Raw genomic sequence first — 24,589 nt, 5'->3', positions numbered from 1 at the left:
GTTTAATGGGCAAGTGTTATTAGTCTGCTAGGGCTGCCATAACAAAATACCACGGACTGGGGGTCTTACACACAGAACTTTATTTTCTCCCAGTTCTGGAGGCTGGAAAGTCCAAGATCAAGTTCCAGCGGGGTTCATTTTCTGGAGAGGCTTCTCTTCTTGGTTTGTAGACAGCTGTTACCTTCTCTTGTGTCCTCATACAGCCTCTTTTCTCTGTGTGTGGAGGCAGAGAGCTCTAGTGTCTTCCTCTTCTTGTAGGGACCCCAGTCCCATTGGATTAAGCTCCCACTTATGACCTCATTTAACCTTCATTGCTTCCCTAAAGTAATTATCTCCAAATACAATCGCATGGGAGGTTAAGGCTTCAACATATGAATTTGGAGAGACATAAATCAGTCCATGACAGCTGGTGATCCTAGGGAAACCTAGAGGGAAATGAGGAAGTGAAACAAGGAAAAGGAGGAGGCCAGTGTGTTAACAAGCAAGTGGTCACCTTGGCCATCTGGAGCTTAATCCCACAGGGAGCCTCTGGGAAACTGCAAACCACACACCTTAGAGCTCTCCGACCCATGATTATGGGAGCTGGATTATCATGCACCAGTTCCTGTTGCTCATGGATTGAGGTCAGTTTCAAGGTATCTGTGCATGGTCTGGGGAGAGAGGTGTTAACTCCTAGGCCCTTGCCACAGTACAGCCTCCCCAGACACCCTCGGGCCCAGCGCTGCAGGTCCTGGCAGTTGGAAGGAGCACAGTGCTACGGTGTCTTCACTATTCAACATCAGATTCTGACTGTCATGAAGTGGCTTATCCAGCGGAGCTAGACTTTGAAGAGTGAATATTGATGGGCCAGGCAGCTGACAGCACTGCAGCAGGGGAAGAGCATGACAAAGGCCCGGATGGAGGAAGCACTGTGTCCAGCCTGCAGCTACGTAGGGAAGGGGAAAGATTGGAGATCAGGTGGGAGTCAGCAGAGCCCCATCGTGAAGATCAGATGGGGAGGGGGTCTCTTGATAGGCTCTGGAGAGGGTTCCCCATCTATGTACCTAGCTGCTCAGAAGCCCAAGCTGGCCTATCCCTAAGACCATCCCAGAATGTTGTCTTCCCGGGACACCCTCCTGCTCCCCTGCCTCTGACTGTCCCCACTTCAGCTCCTGATACAGCAAGCACCCCCAAGTCCAAGAAGGTCTTCGGCACCCAGGAGATACAGATATCTCCCCAGCAGATGACCCAAACTAGGCCCCTGCCCAGGCCCGAGGGCGAATGGTGGCAGATGCTCCTGTCTCCCTCAGAGGCCAGACCACAGCCTAGATGTCAGGGGGGTCAGGGGCTGACCTCAAGGGTTGGGCTTGTATAAAGGACTGAGCCAAGGTAGAGGGTATCCTAAAACACCAAAAAGCAGCCACTTGGTGTCCAACCTCAGCCTCCTGAATTCAGACTGTGCTTCTCCTCTGGGGTCTTCTAGCAGGTTAGGAAGTTACCTCTGTTGGTGCTATCTGCAGAGACTGCACAGGGAAGGCTGAGGGTAGAGGAACAGCTGGACTCAGGAGTGTGGGCTTGGAGGGGCCACCTTCACCCCCACTACCACCACTGTTTTGGCCTGAGGGAGATTGGGAAGTGGGAACTTAAGACAGGTCTGAGCAGGGTCCAACTACTCTGGATAGCTTTGGGTTTGGAGCCAAGCCATATCCAACTCTATATCCAAACAACAAGCATCTTCTCCATAAACAGAGGTGTGGTCCTGATGGAACCTGATGGAGGATGGGCACAGTGGTCACCTGCTTTCTTTGACAAGCCATGTCTCCCTCCCCCATTAATCCTGCTCTGGGCCAGTTGTGGTGGCTCATGCCTGTAATCCCAACACTTTGGGAGGCCAAGGCAGAAGGATTACTTGAATCCAGGAGCTCGAGACCAGCCTGGGCAACACAGGGATACCCCCATCTCTACAAATAAAAAATAAAATAGCTGGGCATGGTGGTACAGGCCTGTGGTCCCAGCTACTTGGGAGGTTGAGGCAGAAGGATCCCCTGAGCCCTGGAGATTGAGGCTGCAGTGAGCTGTGATCCCACCACTGCACTCCAGCATGGGTGACAGAGTGAGACCCTGCCTAAAAAAACAAAAACGAAAACAAACAAACAAACAAAAATCCTACTCTGTTCATGTATGTGGCTCAGCGCAGCAGCCCTCCCACACAGCCAGGCAGGGGAGCCATGCCTGGCCATTGGAGCACCCATCCCCTGGGCACAGTTATTGGCTCAAGGATAAACACATGACCCAAGCCAGGCCAATAGGAGTCTTCCCTGGGACTTTTTCTAGTGCCCTCTAGAAATTTTTCTCTTGAGATTGTGAGCTGTAAGGATGAGTTTGTAGCAGCTGGTGGACATCGTACATTACAAGAAGAAAATCTGCCCAGAAAAAAAAAAAAAGTCAAAAACAGGCAGGCACAAATGAGAGATGGAAAGAAAGAGTTGTAATGACATCAATTAAATACCCAGATGCAGCCATGACTGAAAGTCCTTGGACTTCTTGTTTACATAAGCCAGTGTATATCCTGCTCTGTTTATGTTTGATCAGAGTTTCTGTCACTTGCAGTCTAAAGGGTGCTGATTGAAACAGTAGGTGAGAACACAGCCAAGCCCTGTCTGCACCTTCATATCCCAGAGATATACAAGATTGCAGGGAATTCCTTTTAAAAGGGCCACTGCAACTGGAATGTTGTAATGAGGCAAAGATCCACATCCTGCTGGCCTTCTTTGAGAAGTGACAATTGGCTAATGCAAAGCGAGCTAACGCTGCCAGCAGTTTATGTTCGAGAGTCCAGAATGTCACTCACACCAGAAGGGCCAAGTCTTGGCAAGCTACCCTCAACCTCACTTTCTGGAGTGTTTTGGAAGGTGGAGAGGGCTGTGATGCATTTTTCTGTCCAACAATTCTGGGGTCATTTAATTACTTTTTCACTTGCTGAAATGTGGAGTCAGAGATATATAGATTTAGAAGAGAGGGAAAGAAATATTTCATTTTTGCAACCTCAACATAAATAGGCATTGTTGCACATTGTTTAACTGATTCACTTGTTAATTCAATTAAATTCAACAAATAACCTGAATGTTCATCAAATAAAGGTTTGGTTGGCTAGATGTGACAGCTCATGCCTGTAATCTCAGCACTTTGGGAAGATGAGGCAGAAGGATGGCTTAAGCCCAGGAGTTGGAGACTACCTGGGCAACATAGTGAGACCCCGTCTCTATGAATAAAAAAAAAAAAACTTATTTTAATTAGTTGAGCATGGAGGTGCACACCGGTAGTCCTAGCTATGCAGGAGGCTAAGGTGGAAGGATTGCTTGAGTCCAGGAGTCCTAGGTTGCAGTAAACTATGATTGTGCCACTGCACTCCAGCCTGGGCAAGAGAGTGAGACCCCACTTCTAAAAAAATAACAATAATAAGGGTCTGGTTAAACAAATTATAGTATGTGGATTTTAAAAAATAAAGTAGCAATATGCTGTCATAGAAATATGTCTGTAATGTATGAAGTGTATTCAGTTTGCAGAATGATGTGTATAGCATGGGCCTCTTTTTGCAAGCAAAACCTGGAGGCCCTATTATTTGCAGAAGACTTACTATTTGTATATTTGGAAGAAAAGGAAAAAAAAAATAACTTACCCATGAAGGCTGGGCACCGTGGCTCACATTTGCAATCCCAGCACTTTGGGAGGCTGAGGCAGGTGGATTGCTTGAGCTCCACCTTGTAGTGGAGCTCCAAGACGAACCTGGGCAACACAGCAAGGCCTGTCTCTACAAAATATGCAAAAACAAGGCTGGGCATGGTGGCTAATGTCTGTAATCCCAGCACTCTGTAAGGCCAAGGCAGGCGGATCACGAGGTCAAGAGATAGAGACCATCCTGACCAACATGGTGAAACCCCGTCTCTACTGAAAACACAAAAATTAGCTAGATGTGGTGGCGCATGCCTGTAGTCCCAGCTACTTGGGAGGCTGAAGCAGAAGAATTGCTTGAACCAGGAAGCAGAGGTTGCAGTGAGCCGAGATCCACGCCACTGCACTCCAGCCTAGCGACAGAGCGAGACTCCATCTGAAAAAAAAAAAAAAAAAAAAAAAAAAAAAAAAAAAGCAGTTTAGCCAGGCATAGTGGCATGCATTGGATCCATAGTCCCAGCTACTCAGGGGCCTGAGGCTGGAGGATCGCTTGAGCCCGGGAGCTTGAGGCTGTAGTGAGCCGAGGTCACACCACTACACTTCAGCCTGGGCGCTAGAGCAAAACCCAGTCTCAAAAAAAATTTTTTTTAAATAACTGACCTATGAAAGATAACTCATTCTCTTTGCGGAATTCAGTTGATGTAAACTTCAGTTCCCATCACAGCTGCTTCCCCTTCACAAGGAGTCCCGCTCCTAAGATGGGGTCTGTAAGCTGGAAACTTCAGTGTCCTCATGGCATCAGGGCAAGGGCCTCCAGGCCTCAAGTCACCCTCCTGTTGGAGCATCTCATCCTGTCGGTTTCTATCCTAGCTGCTGTTACCAGTGCAGCAAGTGGAACCTGAGGTCTGTTCTGACTAGTGAGAGCTCCAGCACAGCTGGCCTGATCAGGATCCACAAGGGCAAATCCTTTGTGATCTGGCTGGGACTTCAGGGTCATTGTGCGCCCGCCAGGGTCCTGACAGACAAGCAGCCCACCAGAGCTCTCAGTGGCCTTCTGTGTCCTCCCATTGTCAAGACACTGGACCTCGGGGTATCCCTCCCACACCACACAGGATACAAGCTAGTCTAGGGGCACTATCTGTGGTCTTCTCTCTGCCTAAATACCCCACAGGAGGTTGAATGTTGGCCACAAAAATGTATGTTCACATCCTAACTCCCAGAACTGGTGAATGTGATTTGGAAAAAGGATCTCTGCCCATGTAATGAAGGCTCTCAAGAGGAACTCATTTTGGATTATCCAAGTGAGCCCTAAATCCAGTAAAAAGTGCCCTTAGAAGAGAAAGTCAGAGGGAGACTTGGCACAGAGGAGGTGACGACTCAGAGATAGAGGAGAAGGCCATGCGAAGATGGCAGCAGAGACTGGAGTCATGATGCAGCCACAGGACAGCCAGGGGAGCTGGAAGAGGCAGGGAACAGACTGTCCTCCAGAGCCTTCGAGGAGAGCACAGCCCTGCCGACGCCTGGGTCTCAGACCACCAAGGCTTGGTCATTCATCACGGCAGCCCTCAGGAAATGGCTACACACCCCACGCTGCCCTTTCTAGTATCCTGTGGGCATGGGCCAAGCATCCTTCCAGACAGCACCCTACGGAGTTCTAGAGTTGTAGAAATGGGCAGAAGCCTCCATCTGGGTTATCTTCCCACAATCTCTCCCCTGACAGGGGCTCAGAGGCAAGGATGGGGCACTGGGTCTTCAGGCAGCTGCTTTACATCACTTTTACCTCATCTGTATCTGTTTTTCCAACTCCTTGGTGGCTCCTCTGAGAAGTGGAAGGACTCCCTACTTCCTCCTGAGCTGGTAGGGACTTCTCTTACATCACATCCTAAATTCTCTCTACCTGTGGCTTAGGGTAAAATTCCATGTCCTGTCCTCCAAGATTTGCTGTGAATATCTACAGGGAAGCTTTGGGAACAGAGAAATCTGTTTTCTCTCTCTTACAGTAGATGACGTTGATTCTCTACCTTCTTTGATTTCCCTCTCCTTCTTCTTGAATATGCCCCAGTTTTTAATCTGGAATCCAGCCCATCCTCACATCACCAATGAGCTTCAGGGAAAGCTGACCCCAACTTCAGTTCCAGGGTAGCTCTAACTGGTGCCATGAAATCCCACCCCATCTGCCATGGTGATTGGTCCAGAAACTCAGGCCTAAGCCCTAATGCAGGGCACACTCTTGGCCCCAGGAATGAGCATGTGACCCTAGCCATGATGCAAGGGGAGAGTTGCTGGGAGCCTGGGGGAAAGCGTTTTCTTGCTCTTAAGAACAGACATGCTCCCCCTTCCTCAGAATCATTGTATTGTGCAGCCACGTGGTAATTCTGAGGGATGCCATCCCACAGATTAAGCCATTAGACAGAGCAAGGTACACCAAGGGAACTTTAGAGAGATGGGCCAGCGTCACTGGATGAAGCCAGCTCTGAAGCCCAGTCTGTCTCTGGAGTCTGGGGACCCGAGTCAACGTATCTCATTGTTTATCAAGTTTATGTTGTACTTACTGTTGCCTGCAGCCAAAGCGTCCTAAACAAAATGTTAATCAACAAAGCCAGCTTTCAAGACTTTTGCCTCATATGGACTTCGAGATTCTCTTTTGAATCCTGTTTTTAACTAAGCCTTGTTCTTTAGTCCTCTTTATATCACTGTCTATCTATTTTAATCCTCTCTGAAGCAAATGGATGCTTCTGGCTGAACAGGAGGAAAATCTCATACAAGAACTATGGGAGGAAATGTGCACTGCTATGTCAGAGCAATTATCCACATAACACTAATATTCAGACAGAAATCTGGGGAAACTTCTAAGCTGTTAACAGTGGTCATCTCTGGGGAAGAGAATTTGTGGGGGAGCAGGGGTAGAGATTTCCCCTTCTAGGTTGTGTATGACTGAAATGTTTGAATGTTTAGTGTAAGTTTTAATTACATTTGTAATTTAAAATCCTAAGGATTAAAAAGTAATCCAAGACATCCTGAGTTCCTTAGCGTTTGCTCTGCAGGAAGTCTAGCTACAAGACAAAGAAATGACTCAAGAAGCAACAATACTTCTTTAAAATTTAGACATAGATGTTCAACAATTTACAATGGCCTGATCCTAGCTGGTCCAGAAGAGTAAATGTTCTCTACCACAGGAAAGCCTTAACAAAAGCTTTGCCACATGGGGATTTGTAGGACTTCAGTGTTGTTTCCTGGGGGCTAAGGCAGAGCTGTGGCTCTAGGGACCAAGGCCTGGATCCTCCTCCTCTCCCGTCCCGGAGCCTGGGGCAGAAGGCACCCCCCCCCATCTGAAGTCCGAGTGTCCTCACAAATTTCCGACCTCTGCTCACACTCCTCCTGCAGGAGAGGCGCTACCCCCTCCAGTGCCCTGTGCTCTCCTTGGTCAGAGCTGAGGCCCCTTAGCATCTCTGGAGGGGTCTGCAGGCACTGGAGACCAGAGGTCACACCCCAGCCCCCAGAGCCCCTGTGCATTCTGCTGTGCCCCAGGGTCCCCATCTCTCGCTAAGGCCATGGCTTCAGGATTCTATTCTCAGATTAGTCCTAAGCAGTGTAGGCAGGACTGTCTCTGACAGTTCCCCAGGCTAGGTGAGCCCAGGAGCCCCAGAGTGGGTGGAAGGAGCCTCAGCCACTAACCAAGAGAAAGCCCAGGGCAGACCCACACGCACAGGGAAGAGCTGGAGAAGCTGGGCTCAGAGCTGGGGACGGGGAGGAAGAAAGACGTTAAGGGCTAGGGAGAGAGGGACTCCACAGGACCTGCTCACCCCTGCCGAGCTCCCTTTCCTCCCCGGGCCTAGTTCCAGGCTTGGTCCCTGGACTCTGTCCCTCTCCAGAGCCACTGGTTCCAGGAGCAGAAAAAGCCTCAGTGTGATCCTCAGAGGGTACTTCAAAGGCCCCACTTCCAGAACATCCGCTTTCAGAGAGACTGGAATGGGGGCCCTCAGGCTGCCCCTTCTGCTCTCTCTGGGAGCAGGGATGGGTCTGGAAGGCCAGGCCTGAAAAGCAAGGCTGACTATTTTACCCTGTTTCCCCCGTGCTCCCCCTCCCCGGTGAAGGGCTGGACTCCTACTGCAAAATGCCCCATCCCCTAGGGCACCCAGAACCCTCTGGACCCCCTGAGCCTCCCCATCCAACCCTGACACCTGCCTGGATGGGCAGCAACTGCTCAGGGGCTACAGTCCCATCTCGACCCCTGTGTTGCTTCCTGGTCCTCAGGGGCCAGGACATGCCGGGCCCTGTGCTGAGCATGAGGGTTCGGAGATGAAGACTCAGCCCAGTGGACTGAGCAGACAGAGACCCGGAGGAAAACACAGCCAGGACTGACGTGGCTTGCACAGCTGCTCCCTGCTCAGCCCAATGCCGGCTGCTGGTATGATACTGAATTGGCAAGCAGGAGCCATTCCCAGCAGGAAACTCCTTGCACACCCTCACCAGACACTGCATTGCTCATAAGCATTGCCTTGTCAGGAGGCCCTCCACGAACAAGCTACTTAAACAAGCCATCCCCTCCTCTCCGGCTCTTAGGCACTTAGCACCATCTGACATTACATACTTTATTAGTTATCTCAGTTTTCTGCCTCCCCACACTCAAATGTAAGCTCTTTGAAGGCAGGGCTTTGTCCGTGTTGTTCTTGTGTCCCCAGCCTCTCGGGCACACAGCAGGCACTGAATATGTATTTGTGCACTCGGTATTTCTGGATGGAGAATGAGGGCTGAACACAGCTCTCGTCACTCCCTCTCTCTTCCCAGGCACCCAGCCGAGCAGTCCCTAAGTCCTCTAGAAACCACCTCCTCCCCATCCCGGAGCTCAGAGCCCAGCCTCTCCAGGCCTTGCTTGGGACTTCTTAATCTCCAAGGCCCTATGCAATGCCACCTCCTCCATGAAGCCTGTGTAGATTCCTCTGCTGTCACATCACGTATTCCTCAATCATAGTCCCTCTCACTCTGACTCTAGTTGTTCATTTATATGTCTGTACCCCCCATCACCACCACTCTGGAAGAAAAGGTCTTTAGCGCTGGGTCTCCAGGGCTTCTATAGAGGGCAGGATGGGATGTAATATCAGAACTCAGGAAAGTTTGTTGGATGAATAGAGGAGTAAGTGAAGAAATGAATGAATGAATGAATGAATGAATGAATGAACGAACAAATGTAAAAGTGAATGAATGGATGAGCTCCCCTGTTAGTGAATGAGTCTGTGAAGGAGCACACAGATGCATGAATGAGCGAGAGAAGTTGCTGAGTGAATGAGTCAGTGACTGAGGGAAGGAGGAGGGAGGGCATGGTGAGGGAGCCTGGGAAGGAGGGCCCTCAGCCTTCTCCAGCAGCACTGGCATTGGCCTGGCCCCGCCACCCCGCAGCCCTCGGCCTGTGCTCCATGCCAGCCAGCCCCGCGATGCCTCCTCCCAGAGACAGCTCTCACCGGTACTGCTCAACACACGCTCCCTGATGCCGGCCAGACCCTGTGCCTGGCAATGAATCAGACAGGGCCCTGCCCTGGGGCTCCTGAGACTGGGGGCAGACAGACAGCCTCATAAATAAACTGGATGCCACGCTGGGCAGACATGTGTTCCAGCGGAGTGGTGAGCTCAGGGTTGGCTCCGGTGCCTGGGGCAGGCAGAGCTGTTCTGATGTAGGAATCTGGGAGAACCTCAGGAAGAGACAACCTCAGAGCTAGACCTGGAGGGAGGAGAGGGGTGGAGAGAAGGCTCTACGGGCAGAAGGGACAGCATTGGCAAAGGCACAGCGGATGAAAGGTGCAAAGAGAGCTCAGCAACTGCAGGAGATGGAGTGGTGGGAAAGGATGTTTAGGGAGATGGGGACAAGCAGTGAATGCTGGGCACAGGGGTCCTGTTGGCAGAGTCTGAGATGGGGACTGCAGCAGGATGTAGAGCAGAGTGGCGCACAAAGACAACGGGCTGGTGGCCATGTGTATTCCAGGAGGAAGATGGGAGGCTCCAAAGAAGTGTCATGGGGAGCATTTCAGGGAGGTTCCAGGATGCTCAGGGTTGGGTCCTGCTATAGCTCTTGCATCATTGAAGACACCGTCATCATCCTTCAGGTCCAGTGCTCACTGTGAGCAGCCGGAGGCATTTGGGGACCCTAGACTAGGGAGATTATTTTATAGGGAAGAAATATTTACAAGTTATTTTGCAATGATTCAGACCATGGAGAAGAATCTGGGGTTTCTAAAGCAAACCAGGGAATTTCAGAGTGTAACAGAAACCTTGAAACTGGGTCAGCTGAGGCCAGGGATGCTACTAAACATCCTAGAATGCACAGGACAGCCCCTACAACAGAATCATCCAGTCCCAATGTCAATAGCGCCAAGGTTGAGCAACTCTCATTTGATAGATGAGCAGTCCAAGAACCCTGGATCAAACGGGGTCCCCAATAATTATAGTGGCTCTTCCATGTGCCAAGAGCTATGCTGAGAGCTGTACACCCGTGAGCTCCTATAATCTACCCCTGCTTGATGGATGAGGAAACTGAGGATTAGAATAGTCTGGGACTTGCCCAAGGTCACACAGCTAGAGGTGGTGGAGGTGTGATTCCAACCCTGTCGGTCAGGCTCTTGGGCATGACGTCCCACGGCCTCCCCTAGCACCTCTCAGCTGGAGAAGAGCAGGGATGTGGACCCAGGGCTCCAGCCTCTAGGATAAATGCCCTTTTCACTGCTCTGTGCCCCTGGCCCACATGGGAATCTTGGGCTCCTTCACTGCAGAAGCAGAGCTTGGCAGCTGGGGACCTCGGTTTGTCAGGGACACAGTGGGCGGGCAGGAAGCAGATCCCAGGGACAGAGGGCCTTTGTCTGCCTGCAGTTGGGCAGGCAGGCCTGGGCTGTGCGGCCAAGCCCAGGAGCCAGCCGGGTGCAAACTCATTAGACAGCTGCTGAGGCTGCCAAGGAGATGGGAGCAATTAGAGGGCTCAGCCCCAGCCAGGAAATGGAAGCTACACTGTGGGAGCTGCTGTGCTCTCCCACCCCGCACCTTGGGCCCAGTTTCCTGGGAGGCAGCTGTGAAGTTTTGCCTCAGGATGGTAACAGCAGTTCCATCCTCACTGAGTGAGCCTGTTACGTGTTGGGCCGGGCACCTTACGCATCTCGCCCTTCCTCTCTAAACACCCTTGGGAGGTTGGAAGTACTAACTCCCATGCATTCACATATTCATCCATTCACTCATTCAACAAATATCATTGAGTGCCTATTACCTGCCAGTCCTGTGCCAGATCCTGGGGATACGTCGGGGAACAAAACAAATATCCCTGCTCTCCTGGAATGCATATTCTGGAGGGAAGAGACAGACAAAAAAAAGGAACAAACAAGAGAACTGTGGCTGTGGTCAGAGGTATGGAAGAAATGAAGGGCGGGAGGTGGGCCAGGGAAGGCCTCTTTGAGGAGGTGACTTCACAGAGGAGGAACTGAGCTCAGAGGAGGGAAGTGACTCAGTCAAGGTCACACAGCTATAAGTGAAGGATCCGGGCTTTGGTCCCAGGCCTGCCTGACTCCAGGCCTGACCCTGCTGTCTGTGTCCTGGGAGCCCCCCTCTCAGCTGGGGCCATTGCCACATGACACTTGGGTGTAACATTGGCACAGCATCTCCAACTCCTACTCACACCAGCCTCAAGAGGTGGGTGAGCTTATCACCTCCATTTTAGAGGTGGGAGAACCGAGGCCCAGATAGGAGCCAAAGCAAGCACGAGTTCCCAGCGAAGGAACGACAGAGAGTAAACTTGAAGTATTTTGATCCCCAGACACGTGTTCCTTCTGCCATACCTTGACCCTTCCTGGCTGTGCACTGCACCCACCCCAAATACTTAGTAAGCACACAAGAAATGGATTCGTGGATAGACCATGCGTCCTTGGGCAAGGCGTCCACTTCTCTATTAGAAAACATGAAACTGATCCAGACCAGCTCTGAAATTCCCCAAGTTCATTCTATTCAATCAACAGACAGAGATGAAGGCAGGGCCCCATCATAGTCCAGTGGGTAAGAAGGTCATGCAGTTTAAAGTGGGTTGGTCAGGGAGAACATTCTAGCAGAAACAACAGATGCAAAAGCATCGAGGTGAGAAAGAAAACAGTGGGGCTCACCCAGGCATTGGTTAGGACACGGAGAGCAATTTGGAACTTTCCCTCTGCTACCTGGATGAGGCCTTGGGCCACCATAACCTCTGTACCATTTCAATTCCAGCCCTGGCTTGAGTCTGACAGGGTCTGCAAAGAAGATGCTGCAATTAGCCCCAGATAGATCTGGGCTACCAGCTGCCCACAGACCGTGACCTTGGTAGGAGACTACTCCCCTCACTCGACCTCGGCTTCCCTATTGATTAACTAAGGACAGGTGATCAGAGCAAGTCAGGACTGTAATAAAAGGTAGGGTTTATAGTACTTCATGTCAGGCAACAATCCCTTAAAACAGGTAATATTATTACAGATAAGAAACCGGAGGCTTAGCAAAGTGGAGTCACTTGCCCAAGGCTAGTGACTAGGAAATAGGCCAGTGGGGATTCACCCGCAGGACTATACGACTCCGGAATCCTGATCATAACAAAAAGCTGCCAACTTGAGTAAGTGTCCATGACCTTTGACCTGGGTCGCAATCAATCCCCAGGACTTTATCCATAGGAACGAATCCAAGAGAGCCAAAAAGATGTTCCTTGCAGCCATATTTACAATATGGTGGATAATCAGAAGCAACCTGCCTGTCCAACCACAGGGCCCGATTCGCTTTACAATTAGGCAGCTTCAGAGAAATTCGGGGTTACTGAGCACCAGCTCTTTCTCAATACTCTCTTGTAATCCCCACACCAACCCTGTGAAGCGGGTGCTGCTTTCCCCATTTCTAGACAAAGCCTCTAAGTTCAGAGAGGGTGAGTGATTTGCTGAGAGCACACAGATGGTGACAGACATAGGTCTGTTCACAGCCTCCCCAAAGGTAGAAATGGGGAGATCTGTTCTACAAGGAAGGAAGCTAAAACTGAGAGAGGGTGAGAGGGCCTCTGCTCAAGGCTACACTCAAGGCCACAGTTGGTGAGCAGGAGAGTTCAGATTTGACCTCAGGCACTGGGACCCTGCGCTCTGGGACCACATCCCCGCACTGCCACTTCCTACTGGGAACACCTGAATGAGTCACTTAGCTTCTCTAGGCCTTGGTTCCTCGTCTGTAAAATGAGGATAATAATGTCCATGGCATAGGGTGGCTGTAGGGAGGATTAAGTGAGTTTCTGGCCAATAGTAATGGCACCATGTAAGCAGAAGCACGTCCAGGCTGGGGGTGGAGAGTGGTTTTATGTGATGGTGGGGGTGGGGGTGAAAGAGAGGTTGGGGACAGGGTGGGTGTGAGAGAATTGGGGGGGACAGAAAGAGGCCATGATAGGGGCTTGGCAGTCTCTGTGATGATTTTCAGAGGTCTTTTGGTTTTTTTTTTTTTGAGACAGAGTCTCACTGTGTCCCCAGGCTGGAGTGCAGTGGTGCAGATCTTGGCTCACTGCAACCTCCACCTCCTGGGTTCAAGTGATTCTCCTGCCTCAGCCTCCTGAGTAGCTGGGATTGCAGGCCCAGCCACCACACTCAGCTAATTGTTTGTATTTTAAGTAGAGATGGGGTTTCACCATGTTGGCCAGGATGGTCTCGATCTCTTGACCTTGTGATCTGCCCACCTTGGCCTCCCAAAGTGCTGGGATTACAGGTGTGAGCCACTGTGCCCGGCCTTCAGAGGCGTTTTGTACGCTGCTCCTTTGACTGTGGCCAGCCCTTTCATGTGTGGACCAGGCCTTTCACTAGGGTTACCCCTACCCAGAAGGCAGGCCTGCTACAGTGGTTCCAGCTCCAGCACAGGCTGGCGTCACTGGAAGCGACAAGGCATGTTTGCTGAATAAAGGATTCGGCTCCATCTTTCCAAGGCTTTCAGAGGTGGGAAGACGGTATCACCTCGTCCACCCACTCCTTTCTGCACAGGAGAGCAAGAGCTTATTCAGAGTCACACAGGGAATGATGTCAGAGCCAGAACTGGAATCCAGAGTCCTGTCACTCAGGCCTTTTTCCAATATGGCACTTAACCAGGAGGAGCCCTGCCTCTGCTCCAGCTTTACAACCAGCTGTGGGACCTGGATTCAGGGGCTTATGGCTCAGCCGATGATCTCACAAGGTTGGAGGAGCATTAAATTGGATAACAGATGGGAACGTGCTTGGAAAGAAAATCAGTGGAAATGTGGGGTGAGTCTGGGGCCTCTTTGAGGCACAGTACAGAAGGGTGGTGGCAGGGAACACACAGATGTGGCATGAAGGGGCTGCACGGAGGCTGAGGCTGGGACAAGCCTCCACTGGGGTCCAAGTGGCCCCAGGTCCTGCAGGGCAGGCGGCAGGGAGCTGAGACCCAGCAGAGGGAGGGGAGGCCAGGTAACCCACTGGGCTCCTCCAGCAACGGTGAGACAGACACAGTGGTGAGACAGACACAGTGAGGCCAAGACAGCTGCAGGTTAGACTTTTCGCAAGCTCACCCCTGCAGCCAGAGGCAGGAGAGCGGTTAGTAAACACACAACAAAATCCCAGAGCCAAACACCCCCAGGGATGTCCCAGCCCAACTCTCTGACGGGCTCAGAAGTGGGCCTGCTCAGATTCTCTGTCCCTTCCCAAGGAAGTGGGAGACTTGGAGAGGCCGATGCCTCCCTCAGGCCAGTCCTTCTGCTTCTTCCCCCATGCAGACTCATCCACAAATTGCCTCCAGGTTTATTGCTTGCCTTCCTTCTTTGCTGGACTCCAGCATCGTCCCACCTGTCTTGCGTGGATCCTGCCATCGGTTTGCCAACCCTTCTCCCCAAACCTTCCATATACTCCCGTTCAGACCCTTCAACTTGGCATTCAGCATCTCCATGATCTAACCTGTGACTTCAATTCCCTCTGCTCCCACTCTGCCCCAGCGCTGGGACCCCCTGTCGTGGGACAGCCTCCCCACCTGGCCTGCTCATCCCAGTTCTGATTTGGCTTGGCAGGGAGCACAGTCTGTGGGTGCCTTTTTGAGAAGGTCAGGTGGCCCGTGTGTCTGCCCCAGTCAGAGGAGCTTTGGCATAGAGGAAATCCCAACCCTGCTACCTCCTGGCAGTGTGACCTTGGGATGTGCCTCAATTTTCCCTTCTGTAAAATGGGGAGGATGATCCCTCCTCAGGAGTCAAACCTCTTGACACAGTGCAGATCACAGAGATGCCACTTGGTACACTTTAGCTGTTATTATCACTATCAACACTATTATTACTTCATGCAGTCCCGTGCGGCAAACACACTTCCTGGAGCACCAAGCCACCAGCCGTGTAACAAGGTTGCCAACTCACAAAATGCCATGAAAGTATTAGAAACACTCACCTCCAGCCCAACTGAAATACGGGACACTGCGGCCCAGGGCTCCAGAGCCGGTGAACGGCAGAGCTAGACCAGAAGCCTGATCTCCTGCCTCCCGAGCCAGAATTCTTCCCCCACAAGCTGCCACTGTTAGAAGCCAAGTTCAAACACCAGCCTTTAAGTGTGGTCGTCTCAGAGTACACAAAGAGCAAACCTTGGCTACATAGAATAATCTTTATTATTTGTTCTCACTGTTAACTTCCCCCTTTTAATACCCCTAGGTACCTTCAGAGGGGGCTTCTCCCTCCTCCTTCCAGCCAAGGCTTGTCTATCTCTCCGCTGTTGTTTCTCCCCCTCACTTCCGTCCCCTCTCCATCACTGGGGAGGCCTTTCTCTGACCTTCCCTGGCAGAGCCAAAGGGCAATTGCCGGCTTGCCTTTTCACTACTCAGCTAAAAAACCAAATTCCTTTCCTCCCGGGGCTCTACTGGATTTTTTGTTGTTGTTCTTAGCCTCAAGGGTCTATTCTGGAAAAGACACTGAACCTCTCTCTCCTGACTGGCTCCCTCTTCTTAAACATGCCCAGTTCCTCCCACCCTAAAAACCAACAAGCAAACAAATCAAGCCTCTTCTATCCTCTTCAACTGAACTCAGCCCCATTCCTTTCCTCCTCCTTCAGCCCCAGTTCCTGGCAGTAACCAGTTATCTCCAAGTCCCATCTCCTCAGCTTCGCCTCCCACGAGGCTGTGTCTGCCCCTCCCCACCCTCCACTCAACCTGCTCCTGCTCAAGGCCCCGACCTCCATTTTGCTAAATCCAACCAGCATTTTATAGTCATCAACGTGCCTGGACTTTTGGCCTCCTCACGCCTGCAGACCACACCCTCCAAGGCCCTTCCGGATTCCCCACCCTGTTCCACCAGCAACTTCTCCGTGTCCTTGGTGGCTCCTCCTTCCAACAGTCATTGACGTTCTGTCCTGGGCCCTCTTCTCTTCCCTTGTTCTCTCCCTAGCCTCCCCCATGGCTGACTTTCCATCGCTAGCTCATGACTCCTAGATCATCCCACACCCGCCTCCTGAGCCCCAGGCCTGGGCACCCAGCTGCCTGCACTCAGGTATCTCTCAAGCACCTCAATCCAAGCGTGACTAGAACTATCTCATGATTCTTTCTCTCAAGACCCCCTCCCTCCTGACCCCCCATCTCTGTAGATAGCCCCTCCGTCCACCCCTTCTTCTATCTCATCCGCCTCATCAGCCAGTCACGAAGTCCTGCTGAATCCATCTTTCAAGCACCTGCACTGTGTGGGCCACCCACCTGCTTCTGACTCCATCACTGTGACCTGAGCCGGGGCTCTCCAGCTGCTCCTGGGAGTCTGCAGCAGCTGCCTAACTGGTCACTCGAAGTCATACTTACCCCTCATTCCATTCTCCTTACAGCAACCAGGGGTCTTTCTACAACACAGGTCTTTTGGTCATTTCCCTGCTTAAAACTCTTCCCCATCTCCGAACTCTTCTCCAGTCAAACCCCCAAATCTTTGGCATCTCCCTCGCCCTAGTTCTCTGCCTCCCTGGCCTTTTTGCTTTTCTTTCAATGCCTCCATTCCTTGCTGTCTCTGAGGCTTTGCGCTTGCTGGTTCCTCTGCCTGGAATGCTTTTCCTTCCCCCCTCCCCATCCCCAAGAGATCCAGCCTAGAGTTGCTTCTGCACTTCCTACCAGCTCACACTCCCCTGGGGCCCCTGAGTCTTCCAGCAGCTGCCAGGTTGTTTGCAGTCAGCCACGGGTGCCTGAGGCTGCTTGATTCACGTCTGTCTGGACTCCTGGACTGCAAATGCCATGAAGGCCAGGGGCCATGTCTGTCTTGCTACTCTACAACCATACTGTCCCTGGCCCATAGCACCTCAGAGCCCCAGCTGACCAGGCTTCCCCTGTCCATACAGCCTATGCTGACGGCCCAGGAGCAGACTCTTGGAGTGGAATTTAAGAGCCTCATGATTGGACCCCACCCACTTTTCCAGTGCTCCCTGGCCCTAACCCTTTCCACATGCCTCCCTCTATCCAGGCTGAGGACCTCCCCCCTGTCCCTTTTGCTCCCACCACTTCCCCTCCTCTCTGTTTCTTGGATGTTCCAGCCAGCCCAAGCCCATATCCTCCTCGACACCTCTGTCCCTGACCGCACAGCCATCTTCCCCTGGATGGACAGAGCACCCACCCACCATCCCTTCAAGCATCCTCCAGAACGAAGTCACAAAGCACTGAAGGCCCTTCCTCATCCAGCCCCACTGACTGTCTCAGCACCCCACTACCCACACAATCAACACCCGTCCCCTCTGGCAGTGCCCCATCCCCAAACATGCTCCTTGCTTCATGCCTCCAGACACTCCCTGCCCAGATGGCTCTGGCCCTCATCCCTCCTTGACAAACTCCTCCTTGAGACCAGCCCGAATGTCCTCTCTTCTAATTGCCTTCCTTAGCCCCTGGGCTGAGGTGTGCCCTCTCCAGAGTCCAGCACTCAAGGACTTAGCCTTCAAAGCCATGTTTCCTGGGTTCATATCCTGCCTCCATCTCTTACAAGCTGCAGGGTCTTAGACAAGTTACAAACCCTCAGCTCCCTCATGCATAAAATGGGAGAAGTAATGGCCCCCACCTCATAGAATTTTGAGGGTTAAATAAGGAAATCCAACTGGGTGTAGTGGCTCATGCCTATAGTCCCAGTTACTTGAGAGGCTAAGGCAGGAGGATTGCTTGAGCCCAGGAGTTTGAGACCAGCCAGGGCAACATAGCGTAGACCCCATCTCTATTTTTAAGAACATTAAAAATTTTAAAATCCATAATAAGTATTTAAGCAAGCGCTTGGGCACCTATTGCATGCTACTATGAAGCTTCTAAGCTTCTTTCCTCTCTTTGGCCCTGACTGGCTAACAAGCCTGTCCTCCATCTGGCCCTGTGCTAAGAGGGGAGACTCAGCCCCTTCCATCTCTGGGTCTCCCTTGCCTAGCCCTGTCCTGGTTCTGAAAAGGCTCAGTAAATGCTTATTAAAGAGCCAATAGACCACACACTTGGCACAAATCATCCCATTGTTCCTTCACTTTCACGTGTATAAATCTTATCTCTCCTCACAGGATTTGAGCTCCAGGGCGTGGGGGTTGGGGATTCTGGGGAAGGAGAGCAGAAGGGGTGTCTTCAAGTCAGAGTATTCAGACCTGGGAGGGAGCTCTGTGCTCCTGCATCCCTCTACCCCCCACAGTGCCCAGCCCAGAGAAGGAGTCAAAGAGGGCTTGTTGACAGATGGGCTCACTGTCTTCCCCCAAGAGGAGGCATGTCTCCCACTTCGAGATATTGCCCTAATTACTCCCTGGGCTCTCCCCTCCACACACACATCTGTGTTCTTAGGCAAGAGCCTGCTTGACATACTCCACGGAGTTCTCTTGGCTGCCGGTTCGGAGCCAGCTTGGCCAGTTTCTTCAGAAACTAAAGCAGAAAGAGAAGAAAGTTTTCTTAAAGCCACAGAGCACAAAACCAGAACAGAGGATGAATTCATTCTCATCAGCAAAAGACCAGCCTTAGACTAGCACTGACTAATCTCCACACTGTCCAAAGAGGGCACGGATGGCATAGCAGAAGAGTTAAGTGTGCTGGACTCTGCAGTTGGAGAACCTCCGATTTGAATCCAGACTTTGCCACCAAGCAGCTGGGTGACCTTGGGCCACTTACTTATCCTTTCTAACCTGCAGTTTCCTTGTCAATAAAGTGGGGATAATACTTGTACTAGCTCAGGAGGACTTAATTAGATGAGTGCTCCAAATGTTGGTCATTGTTATTTTGCCACTGAATGTCACAGCCAGAAGAAACTTCAACGGTCCTCTGGGAGAGAGGGCACTGTGGCCTGTGAAGGCAACCAGACCTAGATAAGCCATAGAACAAATTGGTGCTTTCCTTCTACCCCTTGTCACCAATGACTTTTTTCAGAGAACCAAGAGGCGTCTGCTCCTTCACCCCCTGGACTCAGAGGTCACCCGCCTTGGTTGGAAAAGCTCAAATTTGGGGGTCTTGAAGGGGGAATGGCAGAGGCATCCATGCCAACATAGGGCCTATTGTCAGGAGGCCATTTGTTCCTGATGAGCCCCCTCCAGCTGAGGGTAGCACTGCCCATCAGTGATACCATGGCAGGGCAGATCACAGCCTCCACTTGCAGTCCATCCAGAGAAGTGCTGCAAGCACAGCTTGGATCTTGCAGGGATGAGGACTTTGGAGCCAGGTGGGCAGGGCACTGCCTGCTCGCCTTCTCCAGCTGGGCTCAGCTCTCTGGCCTCTGCTCAGCCTGGCCCAGGGACTCCACCTGCCCACCTGTCTGCCAGATGGAGCGCCTGCTCTGCTCTTTCCCTTTTACCCACTCCAGATGCATCTTGCCCATAGACTTTCCCTCTCCCAGATGCTCAGGCAGACCAGGTGGTGACATCCAGAGGGGTCAGGGTGAGCACGATGGTAGAGGAGTAGTGGGGAAAGGCCTTTTAACTGAAGCCTGAGGAAGCATGGTTTGTTTGTTTGTTTGCTTGCTTGTTTGTTTGAGACAGGGTCTTGCTCTGTTGCCCAGGCTGGAGTGTGGTGGTGCAATCTCTGTTCACTGCAATCTCTGCCTTGCCTGGGGAAGCATTAAAGAGCCTGTTTTATCCTCCCACCAGGGAGGGAGTTGCATTGAATCAAGAAAGTAATTGTCAAGCAGTCTTTAAGAAAGGGGCCTAAGATGGGTTTTCAGTGCTGAAGGGGAACCCAAACTCCATCCAGAGAATGACAGCAGGAGCACCTATCATTCCTCAAGAAGCCACTCTTTTCCTGGCACAAATCATGCATCATTCCATCTAATCCTCACAACAGCTTCTTCTTCACAGGGTGGTTTGTGAGGATGAAAGAGGAAGATGCTTCTATACCAGAGTGCCTGGAAAAGAAGAGTTTAATTTAAGGTTGGCAAGTGGTGAGAGAAGCTGCCAGCTATTTCTCTGTTGAAGTATAAGTAGAGCTGCCTCTTGGAACAAACCTTCCTTGTTCAGGGAAGTGTCACTTGACCAATGTGGGGAAAGTGTGTCTCTCTTAGCTCTCCAGACAGAGCCAGGAGGATCCTGTGGTTCTGGGGAAGGATGTGACAGGACTTACTGTGGCCTGGAAAAGGCTTCTCCCACTCCCCCTTTGTTTGCAGAGCCTGTCTTGAGGCATTGCTGGGCAAGTCTGCATGGTGACCAAAAATCCTCCATGTTCAGTGTTCTCTCCTATAGGTTGAGATATTGTCCAGAGAAGACACTAAATACCTTCATGCCCTCCACGAGGATCTGCAATGATGCACTGGCCCAGCTCAGGGGCTGGGATGTGAGTAGAGGGTTGGTTTTGGTTTTCCACATGGCTGAGGGTAGAAGCCCTTCTGGGCCTGGCACAGTAGTTTGCTTTGGGGGCCAGCCATCAGTGGTGCAGATGTGAGTCTAAGGAAGCTGTAACCTTGGAGCCAACCTGTAGAGATCACAGGGGCACAGGCTCCACTGCAAAAGAAGACAAGGGTTCACAAAGCTGTGCAGAACATGTCTTCAGCAGCGACCCCATGTGGCAGCAATAGAAACAGGAACACCAATAGGCTGATGAGAACTAGAATTTCTCAAGTCTCAGCATTGGGAGCAGGAGTCTCTCCTCTGGTCAGAGAAATCTCCTGGGTTCATTCAGACAAAGGCAGGCAATGGCTTCAATCAGGAGATATAGGACATCCCTTAAGTGTGCAGGTAGGTTTTTGAGCAAGTACCTGGAAAATTTTAAGATGTGTGTAAACAATACTCCCAAGCTAGTGAGGCAGGTGGTTCTGGTAACACTTGCAGAGCACTTGACCCTCTCATTGGCTCTTCCCAAGAGCCTTTCTTGCTTGACCTCAGGTTCCTGCTCTTACCTGTTGACCACTGAAAGGAGAAAATTCCAATCTCAGGTCTGACATGTATCAGCTGTGTGAACTTGCACATGCTTTTTGACTTCTTGGAGCCTCAATTTCCTTATATATTTAATAGGAATGATCATGCCTACTTTAACTGAAGCCTGAGGAAGCATGCAGGTAGTAGGTGTGATTAATTATTAAAATTCCCTTTGGCCTGCCTCTCTCAGGAGAATGTGTGTCCTGTGGGGGAAAGCACACTATTTTGTTGTTGTTCACCAGCACACTATATTTTTTGCTCACCCCACAGTGCTGAGCACATAGTGGGGACCCATCAAGCACTTGTGAGTGATTGAATAGCTGAATAATGGGAACTTGAAAAAAGTCTTCCTGGGCTGGGTGCGGTGGCTCACACCTGTAATCCCAGCATTTTGGGAGCCAGATGGGTGGACTGCTTGAGCCCAGCAGTTTGAGACGAGCCTGGGCAACAAAGTGAGACCTCGTTTCTACAAAAAAATACAAAAATTAGCCAGGCATAGTGGTGTGCACCTATAGTCCCAGCTACTTGAGAGACTGAGGTAGGAGGATTCATCGAGCCTGGGAGGTGGAGGCTGCAGTGAGCCATGATCATGCCACTGTACTCCAACCTGGGTGACAGAGTAAGACCCCATATGTATATATATAAAAGATATCCTCCTTGGATAAAGTGAAAGATATGGAGATGGTCACAAGGGGAACTGGAAGATGCAGGGAAGACACAGGCTCTGTCTCTGAATTCTGAAGGGTGGTCCCGGAGCAAAAGGAGCTGAAAGAGGAGTTGCTTAATAAAAGCAGGCCCATCCATGATTTGAAGGAACTGGCCCCTGTGAAAGGCAATGAGTTCCCTGCACCTGTGGGTACCAGGAAGCCCTGACCCCCCTCTAGGCAGGTTCAGAGAGGACTCCAGCAACAGATAGAGGACACCTGTCAGGCCTGGTTATAGCTGCTCGGGAACTCAGAGCAGGGATCCGAGGGGCTCCAAGGAGGAGCGAAGCAGCAGGGTTTCCTGGGGGATTATCAGGAGCAGGAATCTTTGGGCAGAGACATGGGTCTGTCTGCCAAAACTTGCTCATTGCAGTTTCCTGGCTTACTGGCCAGATAATTGCAAACAAAATAGACTGGGGCCTGGGCAGCAGCCACCACCCCTTTGTATAGTAGGGGGGCCCTGGGTGGGGCACGCAGGAGCAGGCACTGGGGCCCTGAGTCATGGAGGGAACCAGTCCCACTCAGCACCTCTGAGACTCTGGGGCTCCCTCCACCTTTCTGGGTGATGGTGGGCAAGGCCTCAGGCTTCCCATCTGTGGACTGAGACCTGTGGTACACCCACGCTGCCTTTGGCCAGCACTGGGGGACAGGAGCCATCAACACTGCCTTTGGGGGCATCAATACAGGTGGAGGGAGAAGCTTGGCACGGCTGCTTCTGGGGAGGTCAGGGAGGGGGTCCACATTCTGATCCCTTTCTCTGCCCGGGTGAGGAAAACTCTCACCAGCTAGAGGGGGATCAGAAAGTGGCAAAGAAGGGCCTAGCCCGAGTCACTATATTGGTGGCCAGTGGCACCTCGACTCTGATGTGGGCATCAGTTTCCTGGAAGAGGCACGTGTTTATGTGAGTTTGTGTATCTGTGTGTGTATACACATGTGCATCACGTGTTTGTGTGTTTGTGTATGTGAATCTCTACAATTATTTTTGTGTGCGTATGTTCCTAATTAATTACATTTTATATATGCCTGCACATGTGTGTTTGCCCTTATGTGTGTGTGTGGGTGTTTCTGGGCATACATGGAAATACAACTGATTGCATGAGTTATACACATTCAGTCATTCCACAAGTGTTTACATATATATATATACACACACACACATATATATTTTGAGATGAAGCTTCGCTCTGTTGCCCAGGCTGGAGTGCGGTGGCACGATCTTGGCTCACTGCAACCTCCGCTTCCCGGGTTTACACGATTCTCCTGCCTCGCCCTCCAGAGTAGCTGGGATAACAGGGGTGCGCCACCACGCCCGGCTAATTTTTTTATTTTTAGTAGAGGCAGGGTTTCACCATGTTGGCCAGGCTGATCTCAAACTCCTGACCTCAGGGGATCCGCCCTCTTTGGCTTTCCAAAGTGCTGGGATTACAGGCAGGAGCCACCGTGCCCGGCCTACACGAATATTTACAGAGTGCCTACTATGTGCCACACACTGTCCTAGGTGCTGAGAATATGAAGATAAAGAAGAAATTCAAGGTGTCTTTTCCCATGCAATTTACATGTAGTATAAGAGACAGGCAATAAATGAGCAAATATATAAATGAATAAATAATCTGAAGGATCACTGTCACGAAGGTGGGAGAAGCAGGGTAAATAGAAAGAGTGGCTTGGGAAGGACTACTTTATAAAGAGGTCAGGAAAGACTACTTAGAAATGCAGAATCTCAGGCCTCAACTGAGACCTCTTGATTCAGAATCTGCATTTTAACAGATCCCCCAGATGACTGGCATGTACATTAGATATTAAGAAGCACTAGGTTAAAATATATTAACCTAAACATGACAAGGTAGGAAAAAGAAAATGAAGGGAAATACTACATCTCTTTCTGCTACTGGTCATCACATAATAGTTGGCATTTATTAATTTTCTGTTTTCCCAGGCAGGGTCCTTTGCCCAGCCAGATCACCTAAACAGTTATTCCTATGGCTCTGAGACCAGGTGGGGCCTACCTACCTAGAGCTAGAAAGGTCTTCAGTTACTTTTAGATTACAACAGTTTCCATACTGTTACTCCCTGCTCCCACTAAGCATGGGAAAGCTGATTTCCTCTTGGGAGTCAAAGTCAATAACCCCAGCCAAGTCATAACTCCTCTTCTCTGCTTGTTCACTCAGCAACATAAGGAGTTTTAAATGGCCAGCTGGCATTCTCAACTTTCAATTCAATGGAAGCTGAATTGGAATTCAACTTACATCCCCTGGTAGAAGCGCTCCTTCCTTGGGTACTAGCCCTTCTAAGTCCCAAGTTTCAGGAGTGATTGGGTGGAACTGTGAGAGGCACCACCCTGCCTCTGCTTCCTGGCTCCCCTGGCCACAGATCTGGCTTTGTTAAGAGTGTCTATGGCATCCTGTAAAATGCCACTGCAGCTTCACAGTGGTTTTTATTCTTCCGTCTGCTTCTGGAATTGGTTCGTCGTTAGGTCATTCTGTAGTTCTATTGGTCCAGCTGTTTCTGGGCAATGGGGCACCTGGTATGACCAATGGATCTAATTGACTTCAGTCTATGCATGTACTTCTCTCTGTGTAAAATAAATTTCTTGGCCCAAAGCAATGTTGTAGGGGACACCCTGACAGTGTAGAAGGAATTTGGTGAGTCTGCAGATGATGCTGCTGGAAGAATTACAGATTATGGCAGGCAGGGAAAGCAAATCCAAATCCACAATAAGTGATTATGCCAGTGAGGACAGATCCCAGTCCCCTTCCAGGAAGAAAGGAGTCTGATATAATCCATCCACCACCAGGTGACATCCTTGGCCAATTTGTTTATTGAGTCCATTGAGCAAACACTGGGGTGCCTGAGAAGAGAGGCTAATTGGCATCCACAAAGCGGGTCACATCTTGTCCATCTGTTCATTAAGATCCTTCCAGGGTC

The 24,589-nt window shown here is 50.9% G+C and overlaps 1 protein-coding gene across 1 annotated transcript in view; it reads right to left on the bottom strand.

Moving 5' to 3' along the window:
* The window catches only part of PPCS (phosphopantothenoylcysteine synthetase), a 1,013,452-nt gene extending 995,186 nt beyond the window's left edge, over window positions 1-18,266 (bottom strand). The window contains exon 1 of the mRNA XM_050800205.1: window positions 18,257-18,266. The gene's annotated coding sequence lies outside the window, so the exon portion shown is untranslated. The remainder of the gene's footprint in view (window positions 1-18,256) is intronic.
* Between the last annotated feature and the right edge of the window lie 6,323 nt (window positions 18,267-24,589).

The sequence above is a fragment of the Macaca thibetana genome, chromosome 1 (genome assembly GCF_024542745.1).
Source record: "Macaca thibetana thibetana isolate TM-01 chromosome 1, ASM2454274v1, whole genome shotgun sequence".
Taxonomy (NCBI): domain Eukaryota; kingdom Metazoa; phylum Chordata; class Mammalia; order Primates; family Cercopithecidae; genus Macaca; species Macaca thibetana.
Note: the sequence above shows the minus strand (reverse complement) of the source record. Positions and strands in the feature narration are given on the sequence as shown.